This window comes from Camelus dromedarius, chromosome X (genome assembly GCF_036321535.1).
Source record: "Camelus dromedarius isolate mCamDro1 chromosome X, mCamDro1.pat, whole genome shotgun sequence".
NCBI lineage: Eukaryota > Metazoa > Chordata > Mammalia > Artiodactyla > Camelidae > Camelus > Camelus dromedarius.
This window is the reverse complement of record NC_087472.1, coordinates 60,491,169-60,505,484: the sequence shown is the minus strand read 5'-3', so window position 1 is coordinate 60,505,484 and position 14,316 is coordinate 60,491,169. Positions and strand designations below refer to the sequence as shown.

Below are 14,316 nucleotides of genomic sequence, written 5' to 3'. Positions count from 1 at the left end.
TTTAATTCCAAAAGCAACTGATTAGCAAAGCAATTACCAAGCAATATCTAAGGAAAAGTGAGGTCCCAGAGAAGTAAGTAGAGAATTCAAGTCATTTTTTTCTGGTGGGTATGTGTAAATCTAGGCAAATGTTAACTACAGTTTTAATGTACCTTACTAAGTCAGGAAAACAGATATCAAGACTCAATGGATCATATTCTTAGCTAACGGCAAACCAGAAGTAAACTCACTTTTACCCACATCCCCAGGGGACTGCAAAGAAAGTTACCTCGGTTCTGAGAAGAATGCAGCAAAATGGGGTAGGGAGAACCAATCCCTGAGGCATAACACAAACAGACTTTCTCATGTATTTACAGCCCCAAATTATATTATATGGGAAGCCAAAATATGTCAAGTTATGAATTTAGTTTTCATTGGTCCCAAACTGAAGAAGCAAATGTAAATCCTCTCTGGGGGAAGGCACCTTCATCTTAGGCTTCAAAATACTCCCTAAATAATTTTTCAAGAATCTTCAGTAGAAACATAAAAAAATCAAGCACAATAGGAACAAGGCACCTTAAGTGAGAATCAGCAGAAACAACAAATAGCAGAAACAGATTCTCAGGATGCAAATATGAAAATTATCAAAAACTGCCTAAAAAAATCTATGTTTTCAAAGTTTAGAGAAATAAAAGATATGCTCAAAAACTGTGTGTGTGTATGTGTGTGTATATATATGTATATATATATACATATATATACACTATATATATATATATATGTTGATATTCAATAGAACATATTGATACAGTTAAAGTAGTTGTTTCTAGCTAGTCTGATAGACACGACCAAACTCCATTTCACTGATCCACGGCTATTTTAGACAAGCCAAGCTGACCACAAGTAACAACTTCTGCCTTCTGCAAAACCCACAAATCAGCATTTACCCTTCATCATACCTTATCTGCATAACAACTTCTGCCTCCCCGGACCTGAGTGAGAACTATGGCGGAAAAGTTCATCCATGCCCCTCTCTCTTTCAGACAGCCCCTTTCACTTTCAGTATACCCACCAATCAAAACTTACCTCTCAGTACTTCTCATTTGCTAAGAACCCACCAATCGGCTCCAAACCCCACGCGTAAAATAACAAAGTCTGTACACAGAGAGTAGGCTCCAGTCCAACCAGAGATCCCGTCTGCAGGTTTCTCTCAAAATCTGTACACGAGCGCGGGCTCTAGCCTAACTGGAGACCACTCTGCAGGTTTCTCAAAACAAACCTGTGTTTCCCATTGAACTGTCTCTCTCTCCCTTCTTTCTCTCCAATTCTAACAGTATCCATTCTGATTGACTATTGCCCAAGCCATATCAGTTGTTAAATTCTTTTAATATCACAGAAGCTTGTAAGAAATAGAAACTGTAAAATGTGACTTTGCTGATTTGAAACAAAGGAAATGCTTGAAATGAAAAATACAATAATCCAAATGGAAACATAATGGATAGACTTTTTTGGGGGAAATGATAGACTTAATAGCAAATTATAAGCAGGTGAAGGGAAAATTAGTGAACTGAAAGATAAGACAGAATAAATCAGCAAAAGTTCAGCACAGACAGATTACAAACATGGCAGACTTTTTTTTACGACAACCTCTAAAAGAATATAAACAGTAAATAATTTCCACACTAGTAGACAGGGGAAACCAGGAAGTAAAAGAAATTAGGAGAGTCTTTTTAACAAATGGCACTGGAACAACTGGACATCCACGCGCAAAAAAAAAAAAAAAAAAAAAAAATCTGGGCACACATTTTAAACATTTCACGAAAATTAACTCCAAAATTATCACAAACCTAGATGTAAAACCCCAAACTATAGAACTCTTACAGGTAACATAAGACAAAATCTATGTTACCTTTGGTTTAGTGATAACTTGTTAAACATAACACTGAAAGCAACATCCATGAAAGAAACAAACTGGACTTCATTAAAATTAGAAAATTCTGCTCTGTGAAAGACACTGTTAAGAGAATAAAAAGGCAAGTCACACAATAGTATTTACAAGACATATATATGATAAATGAATTAAGACATAGCATTACAAAAAATAAATTAAAAAGGAAGACAGCAAGACAGGAAGAAAGGAACAAAAGAACTAAAAACTCAGACAGTTAAAAAGGGAATAGTAAGTCCTTCTCTATCAATATTACTTTAAAAAGAAATGAACTAAACTACCAAATCAAAGACACAGAGTGGCTGAATGGCTAAAAAACAAAAACAAAACAAGATCCAACAAATGTGCTACTTACAAGAGACTAGCTTTAAGGAGACACATAGGCTGAAAGTAAAGGGATGAAAAAAGATAGCCTATGCAAATGGTAACCAAAAGAGCAAGAGTGGCTATACTTATCAGATAAAATAGACGTTAGTCAAAATTGGTCACAGGAGACAAAGAAGGTAACTATATAGTGATAAAGCAGCCAATTCATCAAGAGGATATAACAATTGTAAATATATACATATTCAACATTAGAGCACCTAAATATTTAAAGCAAGTATTAACCAAACTGAAGGGAGTAATAGAAATAAATAACAATAGAGGACTTCAATACCCCACTTTCAACAATGAATAGATCATCCAGAAAGAAAATTAATAAACAGTGGACCTAAATAACACTATAGACAAAATTGACCTAACAGATACATACAGAACATTCCATCCAACAGCACCAGAATATATATTCCTCTCACAGACACAGAATATATTCTAGGATAAATCATTATGTTGTGCCAGAAAGGAAGTCAACAAATTTAAGAAGTCTGAAATCATATCAAGTATTTTTTTCCAACCACAATGGCATGAAACTAGAAAAAAAACAGAAAGAAAAATGAAAACTTCATAAATGTACAGAAGTTAAACAGCACACTCCTGAATTACCAACAGATCAAAGAAGAAAGCAAAAGGAAATTGGAAAGTATTTTGAGACCTCACCCCAAATGATAATATAACAGATAAAAACTTATGGAATGCAGCCAAAATAGTTCTAAAAGAAGAAGGTTTACAGCAATAAATGCCTACATTAAGAAAAGATCTCAAATAAACAACCTAATTTTACTCCTCAAGGAATTAGAAAATGAAGGAAAAACTAAACCCAAATTTAGCCAAAGAGGGAAATAATAAAGATTAGAGCAGAAATCAATGAAATAAAAGACTAGAAAGATAATAGAAAAAAAATCAATGAAACCAAGAGTTAAACAGACAATCTACTAAGACAGAAAATCTGAGCAAATAACGAGTAAGAAGATTGGCTCAATAATCAAAACCTCTCCAATAGAGAAAAGCCAAGGATCAGACGGTTTCAGTGGTGAATTATATAAACATTTGAAGAAGAATTAATGCCAATCCTTCTTAAACTTTTCCAATTGAAGAGGGAACACTCCAAAACTCATATTATGAGGTCAGCAGTACCCTGATACCAAAGCCAGATAAGGATACCACAAGAAAAAAAAAAGCAACAGACCAATATCCCTGATGAATATAGATGTAAAAATTCTCAATAAAATATGAGCAAACAGAATTCAACAGCTCATTAAAAGGATCATACACCATGATTAAGTGGGATTTATTTCTGGGATGCAAAGATGATTCAATATACACAAATTAATAAATATAATATACCACCTTAATATAATGAAAGATAAAAAAGTCCTATGATTTTGAACAGATGTAGAAAAAGCATTGACAAAATTCAACACTCTTTCATAATAAAAGATCTCCAAAAATTGGGTATAACAGGACTATACTTGAATGTAATAAAGGCAGAATGACAAATCTACAACTAACAACATACTCAACAGTGAAATGCTGAAAGGTTTTCCTCTAAACTCAGGAACAAGACATGGATACTCATTCTCAACACTTCTATTCAATATAGTACTGAAAGTCCTAACCACAGCAATTAGGCAAGAAAAAGAAATAAAAGGCACCCAAATTGGAAAGGAAAAAGGAAAACTGACTCTGTTTTCAGATGGTATAATATTATATATAGAAAACCCTAAAGACTCCACCAAAAATACTGTTAGAACAAATAAATTCAGTAAAGTTGCAGGACAGAAAATCAACATACAAAAATCAGTTATGTTTCAATATACTAACAATGAAATATCTGAGAGAGAAATACAGAAAATAATCCCATTTATAATAGCCTTGAAAACAATTAATTTAAAGAAACAAATTTAACCAAGGAGGTGAAATTTCTGTACACTTAAAACTATAAGACATCGATAAAATAAACTGAAGAAGACATCTATACATGGAAAAATACCCATCATAGATCAGAAGAATTAATATTGTTAAAATGTCCATCTCTCCAAAGATATCTACAGATTCAATTCAAAACCTACCAGAATTCCAATGACATATTTTACAGAAATATAAAAACCATCTTGAAATTTCTGTGGAACTACAAATGACCCAAATAGCCGAGCTTGAGAAAGAAGAAAGACAGAGGCATCATGATTCCTGATTTCAAGCTATATTACAAAGCTATAGCAATCAAAATAATATGGTACTGGCATAAAAGCAGACACATAGACCAAAGGAACAGAATCAAGAGCCCAGAAATAAACCCATGCATATACGGTCAATTATTTGATAAGGGAGCCAAGTTCAGTGGGAAAAAATATTCTTCTTAATAAATAGTATTGGGAAAACTGGATATTCATATGCAAATTCTCTTACATCATTCACAAAAATTAACTCAAAATAGATTAAAGACTTAAATGTAAGACCTCAAACTGAAAAACTCCTAGAAGAAAACATAGGGATAAAGCTCCTTGACATTGGTCTTAACGTTAACTTTTTTTTTAAACATTTTTATTGATTTATAATCATTTTACAATGTTGTGTCAAATTCTAGTGTAGAGCACAATTTTTCATTTATACATGAACATATATATATTCATTGTCACATTTTTTCTCTGTGAGCTACCATAAGATCTTGTATATATTTCCCTGTGCTATACAGTATAATCTTGTTTATCTATTCTACAATTTTGAAATCCCAGTCTATCCCTTCCCACCCTCCGCCCCCTTGGCAACCACAAGTTTGTATTCTATGTCTATGAGTCTATTTCTGTTTTGTATTTATGCTCTGTTTGTGTGTTTTTTTTTTTTAAGATTCCACATGAGCTATCTCATATGGTATTTTTCTTTCTCTTTCTGGCTTACTTCACTTAGAATGACATTCTCCAGGAAAATCCATGTTGCTTTAAATGGTGTTATGTTGTCAGTTCTTATGGCTGAGTAGTATTCCATTGTATAAATATACCACATCTTCTTTATCCAGTCATCCGTTGATGGACATTTAGGCTGTTTCCATGTCTTGGCTATTGTAAACAGTGCTGCTATGAACATTGGGGTGCAGGTGTCTTTTTGAAGTAGGGTTCCTTCTGGATATATGCCCAGAAGCAGGATTCCTGGGTCATACGGTAAGTCTATTCCTAGTCTTTTGAGGACTCTCCATACTGTTTTCCACAGTGGCTGCACCAAACTGCATTCAAAAATCCACACATGACAAATGCTGGAGAGGCTGTGGAGAAAGGGGAACCCTCCTACACTGCTGGTGGGAACAATAACTTTGTGATATGACATTGAAAGCAGAAGCAACAAAAGCAAAAGTAAACAAGTAGGACTCTATCAAACTAAAAAGCTTCTGCACAACAATAAAATTAACAAAATGAAGAAGCAACCTATGGAATGGGAGAAAATATTTGCAAACCATAAATCTGATAAAGGATTACTATCCAAAATACATAAGGAACTTGCACAACTCAATAGCATAAAAACAAATAATCTGATTAATAAATGGGCAGAGGACCTGATAGACATTTTTCCAAAGAAGATATCAAAATGGCCAACAAATACATGAAAAGATGTTCAACATCATTAATCATCATGGAAATACAAATCAAAACCACAATGAGATATCACCTTACACAGCTATTATCAAAAGGACAAGAGACCACAAGTGTTAGGAAGGATGTGGAGAAAAAAAGAACTCTAGCGCACTGTTGGTGGGAATGTAAACTGGTACAGCCACTATGAAAACAATATGAAGCTTCTTCAAAAAATTAAAAATAGAACTACCATATGATTCAGCAATTCCACTTCTGGGCGTATATACAAAGGAAATGAAATCACTGTCTTGAAGAGATATCTGCACCCCCATGTTCATGGCAGCACTATTCACAAAAGTCAAGACATGGAAACAATAGATGAATGGGTAAAGAAAATGTGGTATACATACAATGAAATATTCCTCCATAAAAAAGAAGGAAACCCTGCCATTTGTGGCAACATGGATGGATCTTGAGGGCGTTATGCTAAGTGAAATAAGTCAGACAGGGAAAGACAAATACTATACAATCTCACTTATACAGGGAATGTAAAAAAAGCCAAACTCATAGAAATAGAGAGTAGAATGGTGGTTGCCACAGGCTGAGGGATAGAGGAAATGAACAGATGATCAAAATACATAAACTTCCAGTTATAAATAGGTCCTGGAGATCTAATATATAGCATGGTGAATACAGTTAACCATACTGTATTATATATTCTAATACTGCTAAGAAAGTAGGTCTTAAATGTTTTTCACCACAATAAAAAGGCAATTATATGAAGTGATGGATGTGTATCTAACCCTATTGTGGTAATCACTTCACAACGTGTATGTGTATCAAATTGGCCTTACACCTTAAACATATACAAAATTATATGCAAACAATATCACAATAAATCTTCAATAAGTGAATGGGTAAATAAACTGTAGTGCTTCCATACAATGAATATTATTTGGTGATAAAAGAAATGAGCTATCAAGCGATGAAAAGACACAGAGAAATCTTAAATGGTTATTGCTAGGGGAAAGAAACAAATACAAAAAGACTACATCCTGTATGATTCCAATTATATGACATTCTGGAAAAAGCAAAACTATGGCAACAGTAAAAAGATTTGTGGTTGCCAGGAGTTCAGTGGGAGGGAGCAAGGGATGAATAGGGAAGCACGGGGAACTGAAACTATTCTGTAAGATACTTAATGGTACACAGATGTCATTACACATTTGTTAAGACCCATAGGATGTACAATACAAAGAGTGAACCCTAATGTAATCTATGGACTTTAGTTCAAAATAAAGTATCAATATTGGCTCAATGTTTTAACAAATATATCACACTAATGCAGGATGTTAATAATAGGGGAAACTTAGTATGTGGGGAGTGTTTAAGGGTTATATGGGAACTCTCTCTACTTTCTACTCAATTTTTCTCTAAATCTAAAAGTAAAGTCTATTAATTAAAAAAATATTCCTAAAGAAGACAAGAAAGGAGAGAAAAAGAAATAGGATGGAAGTGACAAATATAAAGCACAAAGTAAAGATGTAGGTTTAAACTCAAATATATCAACATCACATTAAACATGTAAGAAGTGCTCCAGTTAAAAAACAAAAACAGTCAGACTGGATTAAAAATATTGAACTATATGCTGTTTACAAAAACATACCTAAAACATAAGGAAACAGAAAGGTTAAAAGTAAAAGTTTTACAGAAGATATTTCTGGAAAATACTAACCAAAGAAAGCTAGTGTGAATATATTAATATCAGAGAGAAATGACATTAGGGCAAAAAGTAATACTGGAAATAAAGAGGATTACTTTATACCAATAAAAACTGCAATTAACAAGAATATATTACAGTGCTAAATCTGTATGCATGAAAAGCATAGCCTTAGACATATAACACAAAAATGACAAAATTAGATAGAGAAATGGGCAAATTCATAATTACAACAGGACATTTTAACATCTCACCTCAGTAACTGATAATCACACAAAATTTGATTTTGGATATAGAAGTTTCAAATAAAATAAACAACTGAATCTATCTCCCCATAACTGCAGAGAACACATTTCTATCAAGAATACACAGAATTTTTTTTTAAACAGAACATACACCTAGGCATAAAGCAAATCTCAACCTACTTCAAAGGTCCAAAATCAATTACAATGTAACTAAAGTAGAAATCAACTACTAAATAGATGTCAACAAAATTCCCATGTTTTTCAAAATTTAGATATAACATTTTATATAATTCATGGGGTAAAGACAAAACCATAGGAAAACTGAAAAATACTTTCAATGGTATAACAAATATAGTACATATCAAAACTTGTGGACTGGGTATGAGTGAAATTCAGGGATGCTGTTAATGTTCTAATTATTCTCTGGGTATTAGCTACATGACTTTGTTCACTTTGTGATCGTTCATTAGGCCACACACTTACAATTTTGTTATTTTTCTCTCTATATGTTATTCATCAATAAAAATTTACTTAAAATATCATGGGCTACAGCTAAAGGAACACTTAGAGGAAATGCATTAACTACATTATATAATAAATATATTTTAAGAAGGATAATAAATTAATAAGCTAAGGATTCATCTTGAGAAGTTAGAAAAAGACTGCAAGATAAATCCAAAGAAAGTATAAATAAGAGAACAATAAAGATACTAGCAGAAATTGCTGAAATATAAAGCAAACATAAAATAGAAAGGACATACACAGCCAAAACATCTTCTTTCAAAATACTAATAAAATGAGCCAAGCACTGGTAAGACAAACAACAAACAAAAAGAGAGAAGGAGGGTAAAAGTTACTCAGAGGGAATTTGAACAACTTTATGCCAATAAAGTGGAGAATTCAGACAGCATAAATGCATTTCTAGAAAAATATAATTTACTAAAACCAAATGATTAAACAAGAACTAGAAATAGCTGAATAGTCCTATAACTTAATTAATTCATCAAGTCTAAAACTTTCCCACAAAAACTCAAATTCCAGATAGCACCAAATTTTAGGAGACAAATAATTCAAGTCCTATAAACTTTTCTAGAGAATAGGGAAAAAAAGGAATACTCTGCAACTTATTTTTTGAAGCTAGCATAACCTTTATATCAAAACATAACAAACACATGATGAGAAAGAAAAATTAGACCTCAATTTCACTCATTAAGACTGATACGCTTATATAACAGAAACAGACTTACAGACATAGAATACAGACTTGTGGTTGCCAGGGGGAAGTGGGGTGGGAAGGAATAAACTGGGAGTTCGAAATTTGCACATACTGACTAGTATATATAAACTAGATAAACAAGTTTATACTGTATAGCACAGGGAAATATTTTCAATACCTTGTAGTAGCTTATGGTGGAAAAGAACATGAAAATGAATATATGTATATCCATGTATGGACTGAAGCATTGTGCTGTACACCAGAAACTGACACAACATTGTAAACTGACTATAACTCAATTAAAAAAAAAAAGACTGATGCAAATATCCTGAACAAATATGGATGAACAAAAAGTAGTAAAATAGAAAAACAGTAATGTCATGGCAGAGTTGTGTTTGTCCTGGGATGCAAGGTTTGTTTAACACTAGAAAAATCCACTAATCAGTACACTAAAGACATAGAGGAGAAAAAAAATCCTTTGACCATTCTGATAAAACAGAAAACCTCTCAGCAAATGAGACAAAGAATGATCTTCCATCAAAGACCTCAGAGAGCACATGGCCTTGCTGACATCTTGATTTTGGACTTCTAACCCCCAGAGGAATAAATTCCTGTTGAAAGAATAAATTTCTGTTGTTTTAAGCCATCCAGTTTGTGACTCTTTGTTACAGCAGTCCTAGGAAACTAATACAATACCTAAATTTATATTTTAAAAACCAAGCAACAAAAAAACACCCTAAAGCAAATATCATACTTAATGGCAGTTTATGGGGCAACTTTCCCTTTTAGGTCATGTACACTAGTTTTATTCCACATGATACTGGAAGCATTAGCCAACACAATGAGGCAAGAAATGTACAAGGCATAAAGAATGAAAAGGAAGAAATAAAACTGTCACTACTCACGGTTGATATAAGTGGATATGTATAAAACACAAAATAATTCATAAGTGAATTATTGTTAATTATTAAAAGAGTTTAGAAAGGTAACTATATAAAATACAAAAATAAACTGTATGGAAGGGTTCTGGAAATATGGTGGTGGTGGTGGTAGCATAGTTTTCCAATTTCTCTGAAACCTCACATGAAAACAGACTGAGCTTATAGATGGCAAACCAAATCCCAATAGACAACATTCAAACAAAACTGGATGGCATGTATCACCATGAATTACTAAATACAAACAGGTGGTGACAAAACACCAACAACTGCTAGATCTATATTATATCAGCATCTGTACAGAATGAAGAAGAAAAGGAGCTTAAGTGTCTAATGGACTATAGAAAAGGAGAACTCCCAAATAGCTAACAGAAATTCACAGAGAAGCTTGAATGGGGAAATTTAAGAACAGCAGTACAAACTGGGGAAGAATTTGCCTTCTCCATTATTGAGTGAGTACAAAGGCCTCATAGCATAAATGGACTAAAGAAGTTGGAACAGTCTAGCACCTATGAACCCTCAAACTTGACCCACTAAAGCTCTCTTCTAAGACAGGCTCCACAATGAGGAGAAACATGAGAGTACAATCAGAACTGAATAGGACTGAGACAACAGAGATGAAAGAAAGAAAAGGTATAGACCAGTGCTGTCCAATAGCACTTCTGTGATGATAGAAATATTCTATACCTGTGCTATTTAATACAGTAACCTCTAGCCACAGTGGTTATCCAGAATTTGAAATGTGACTCATTCAACTGAAGAACTAAATTTTTTGAACTCTTATTTAAATTTAAATGTGCATAGCCACATGTGGCTAGTGGTTATCATACTGGATAGTGCAAGCCTACACCAAAAAAAAAAAAGGAGGCGGGGGGGGGACGACAAACTGCTTTATTTTTAAGCACTTCAAACAAACAAAACCATCACCAACAACTACACACTGAGAAAAAGGAACTCTGTAAAGTTAGTAACACTTTCCAAAACCCAACTCATTGTAAAAGTTTAATTTCACATTAAAATGAGAAATAGTGAAGTTTCAAGATAAATACCCTAAAAAGTTGTTTTAAAAAAATAAACAGCATTAAAAAACCCCACAGAAAATGAAAGCATGCCAGAAACATGTGTACATAAAACAAGTCAAAACTGTAGCCAACTATTTCAAAATGAGCTAAAAGACATTAAGAGAATCATACAAGATAAGAAGAAATAGCATAAAACAGAAAAACTCAGAAATGAAGTACTCAAGCTCAGGAAAAAATTAGAAATGAAATAAATCATTTCAGAAATGAATAACAAAAGAACAGAAGAGTAAATAAATAAAGCTAATAATGACAAAAGAGAAGAGAAGGCAAAAAGAATAAAAACTTTAAAGTTAAGAAGAAATGAAGATTATGTATATTTTACCACAAGATAAACATTAAAAAAAGAAATGAAGATAACTAAAGTGATCTATAGATTTAATGCAATCCCTATTAAAATTCCAATGGTGTTTTCAGAAATAGAAAAATCCATCCTAAAATTCATATGTAATCTCAAGGGACTCTGAGTAGCCAAAATCCTGAAAAAGAAGAACAAAGTTGGAATACTCACACTTTCTAATTTCAAAACTTACTACAAAGCTACATTAATCAAAACAGTGTGGTACTGGTATGAGGACAGACATATAGTCCCATGAGATAGAACAGGAATCTACAAACATACCCTCATATGTATGGCCAAATATTCTGACTAGGGTGCCAAGAACATTCAATGGAAAAAGGACAGTCTTTTCAACAAATGATGATGGGAAAACAGGATATCCGAATGCAAAAGAATGAAGTCAGACCCTTACCTTCCAGCATACATAGAAATTAATTCAAAATGGATCAAAAGCTAAAATTATAAGTCTAGGAAAAACATAGGGTGTGTGAAAGTGCATCAGTCATTGCCTGGGGCTGGGAGTGGAGATGTGGATTGACTGGGAAGGAGCACAGGGAATTCTTTTAGGGTAATGAAAGTATTCTATATCTAGACTGGAATACTGGATACACAGGGGTATATGTTTGTCAAAATTATCTAATGATATGTTTAAAATTAGTGTTTTTAATGTAAATTATACTTCAATAAGTTTGACTTTTTAAAGAAATTAATAATGATTTATAAAGGTCTCTTTAGTTCAAAAATTTAATAATCTATGAACTCCACAAAATCTTTGACTACTATAGATTTTATATTATACTGATACTTAGAACAATATGGCTGAAAGAGACTTCAAAGTTCTCTTAATCAAAAAAGTCTTATGCTTGAACCTTCTCTATAACATTCACACCAAGTCATTCAGCCTCTACTTAAATACCTTCAGGGAGAGGGTATCTTAAGAAAATTCACTTCAGTTTTTGGACATGTCTAATCATTGGACAGAGTTTCCTTATGATTACCTGAAATCTCACTCCTTGTAGGTCTTACCTATGGAAACATGCATGGAATAAATTTAATTCTTTTCTCCCTGACAGCCATTCAAATATTAGGAGGGAGCTATTATGTTCTTCCTAAATCTTCCATTTTCCTAGTTTAACATCCAAATTTCCTTTAACTATTCTTCAAATAAGATGGTTTTGAGTACTCTCACCATCCTGAGTGCCTTCCCCTTGACACTTCAGGGTTTGTCAACCTCCTCCTTCAAAAGTGTTGCCCCCTAGTCCAACAAAATACTTCAGGTATTCTGCAACCAGAGCAGAATACAGGGTGATTACCATTCTTCTATATATTATATTTTTATTGATGCAACTTAATTTCAATGAATTTTCTTAGAATTATTGGCTTATGTTGAGCTTACAGTCAACTAACAACCTCAGATGTTCCATGTGTGCTGCTGTGAAGCCACATGTCATCTATTCTGTTCTTGTACAGTTGGCTTTGGGGATCCAAGTACAGGATGTTTTCTTATTCCCTATTTGCCTTCATCTTGTTAGAATGGGCTCATCATTTCAGCCTATTGAGGTACCTTCAGATTTGACACTATCTTCTAATATATTAGTCATTTTTTCAGCTTCAGATCATATATGCATTCAATCAATATTCACAAAGGTCCTCACTGACATATTCTTATTCTAAATTCATGTGCTATGTACACCACACAATTTGATATTCAGCTGCATACTTTTTACTTTCTAATCATTTCATATGTGAAAATCTTGTTTCCACAATAATATTTTAAGCTTATTTATAGAAAGGGTCATGCCTTCTACTTATTCTATAGTACCAGGCACAGATTAGGTATTCCATAAATCTTTGTTGATTCAAAACCTCAATTACAGTATTTTTATTGTATGGCTGCATCAAGAATGAGCCACAATTGATCTACATCTGATGTTTACTGAAGTGCTAACTTTATTTTTCATCCATACAGATACATTTGTGGGAAAGGCTATACTTGCCAAAGCATCACAAAATTAATTCAAAATCATTGACAAGCTATTATAGTACAAACAGAGGCCATAGTGCCATCTAGTGAACATTATTAGTTTAGTTCTGCTGATCACAAGCTCATTTTCACTCCTTTAATGCAAAGGCATGATTTTTTAAACTTCATATCATAAACAGAACCAATATAAAACCAGCACATGAGATATGGCTGTCTTCACTTTAGTTCATATAAATATTCTATAAATAGTATCATCTTATGTCTGTTGTAAGTCTTATTGCTATACTGTGCTTTGAGATTATGCTTTATGGTAATACTAATGACACTAATACCTAAACTGCAGTTGCAAGCTGAGGATGGAATTTCTGTACTGAGTTGAAGAGTACTCAGTTGTGTATTACCATTAACTTACAGACTATCACCAAAATAATCCATTATCCATCTCTTAACAAAAATTAAAATTTTATTATAATTTGTAGCAAAATCACATTATATCAAGTTGTGATAAATTGGTTACTTTGTAACCCAGGTTCATTATCCCCATACCAAGTCTGTCTATTCAAGCCTGTGACTTTCACAAACCAAACACTTAAAAGTCTTCAAAAATAATAGAATAAAATTAGGGTATTGGGCTTAAGGTGCTATAAACTCCCCAAAGGCAGAGTTGATGTCTATGAAACTACATAGTTTAATACTGTGTTGTAAAAATATACTAGAGATACTCAATAGATACTGGCAATTTAAAATTTACATTTATACAACTTAGAAAATAAACTAAAGACATTACCTATATTTAGCATTGTTATCTCAAAACGATGCTGCCAAATGCATGAACTGATGAATCTGTAACACAACCTACTAATAATTCTGAGGAATATATTCTCCAACTTCTTTGACCCACCCAAATTAACTTCTGACCTATG

General features: G+C 33.0%; 1 protein-coding gene across 1 annotated transcript in view; it reads right to left on the bottom strand.

Annotated features, from left to right (window-relative positions):
* The window catches only part of TEX11 (testis expressed 11), a 283,928-nt gene that overhangs the window by 90,587 nt on the left and 179,025 nt on the right, over positions 1–14,316 (bottom strand). The gene's annotated exons all lie outside the window — the stretch shown is intronic.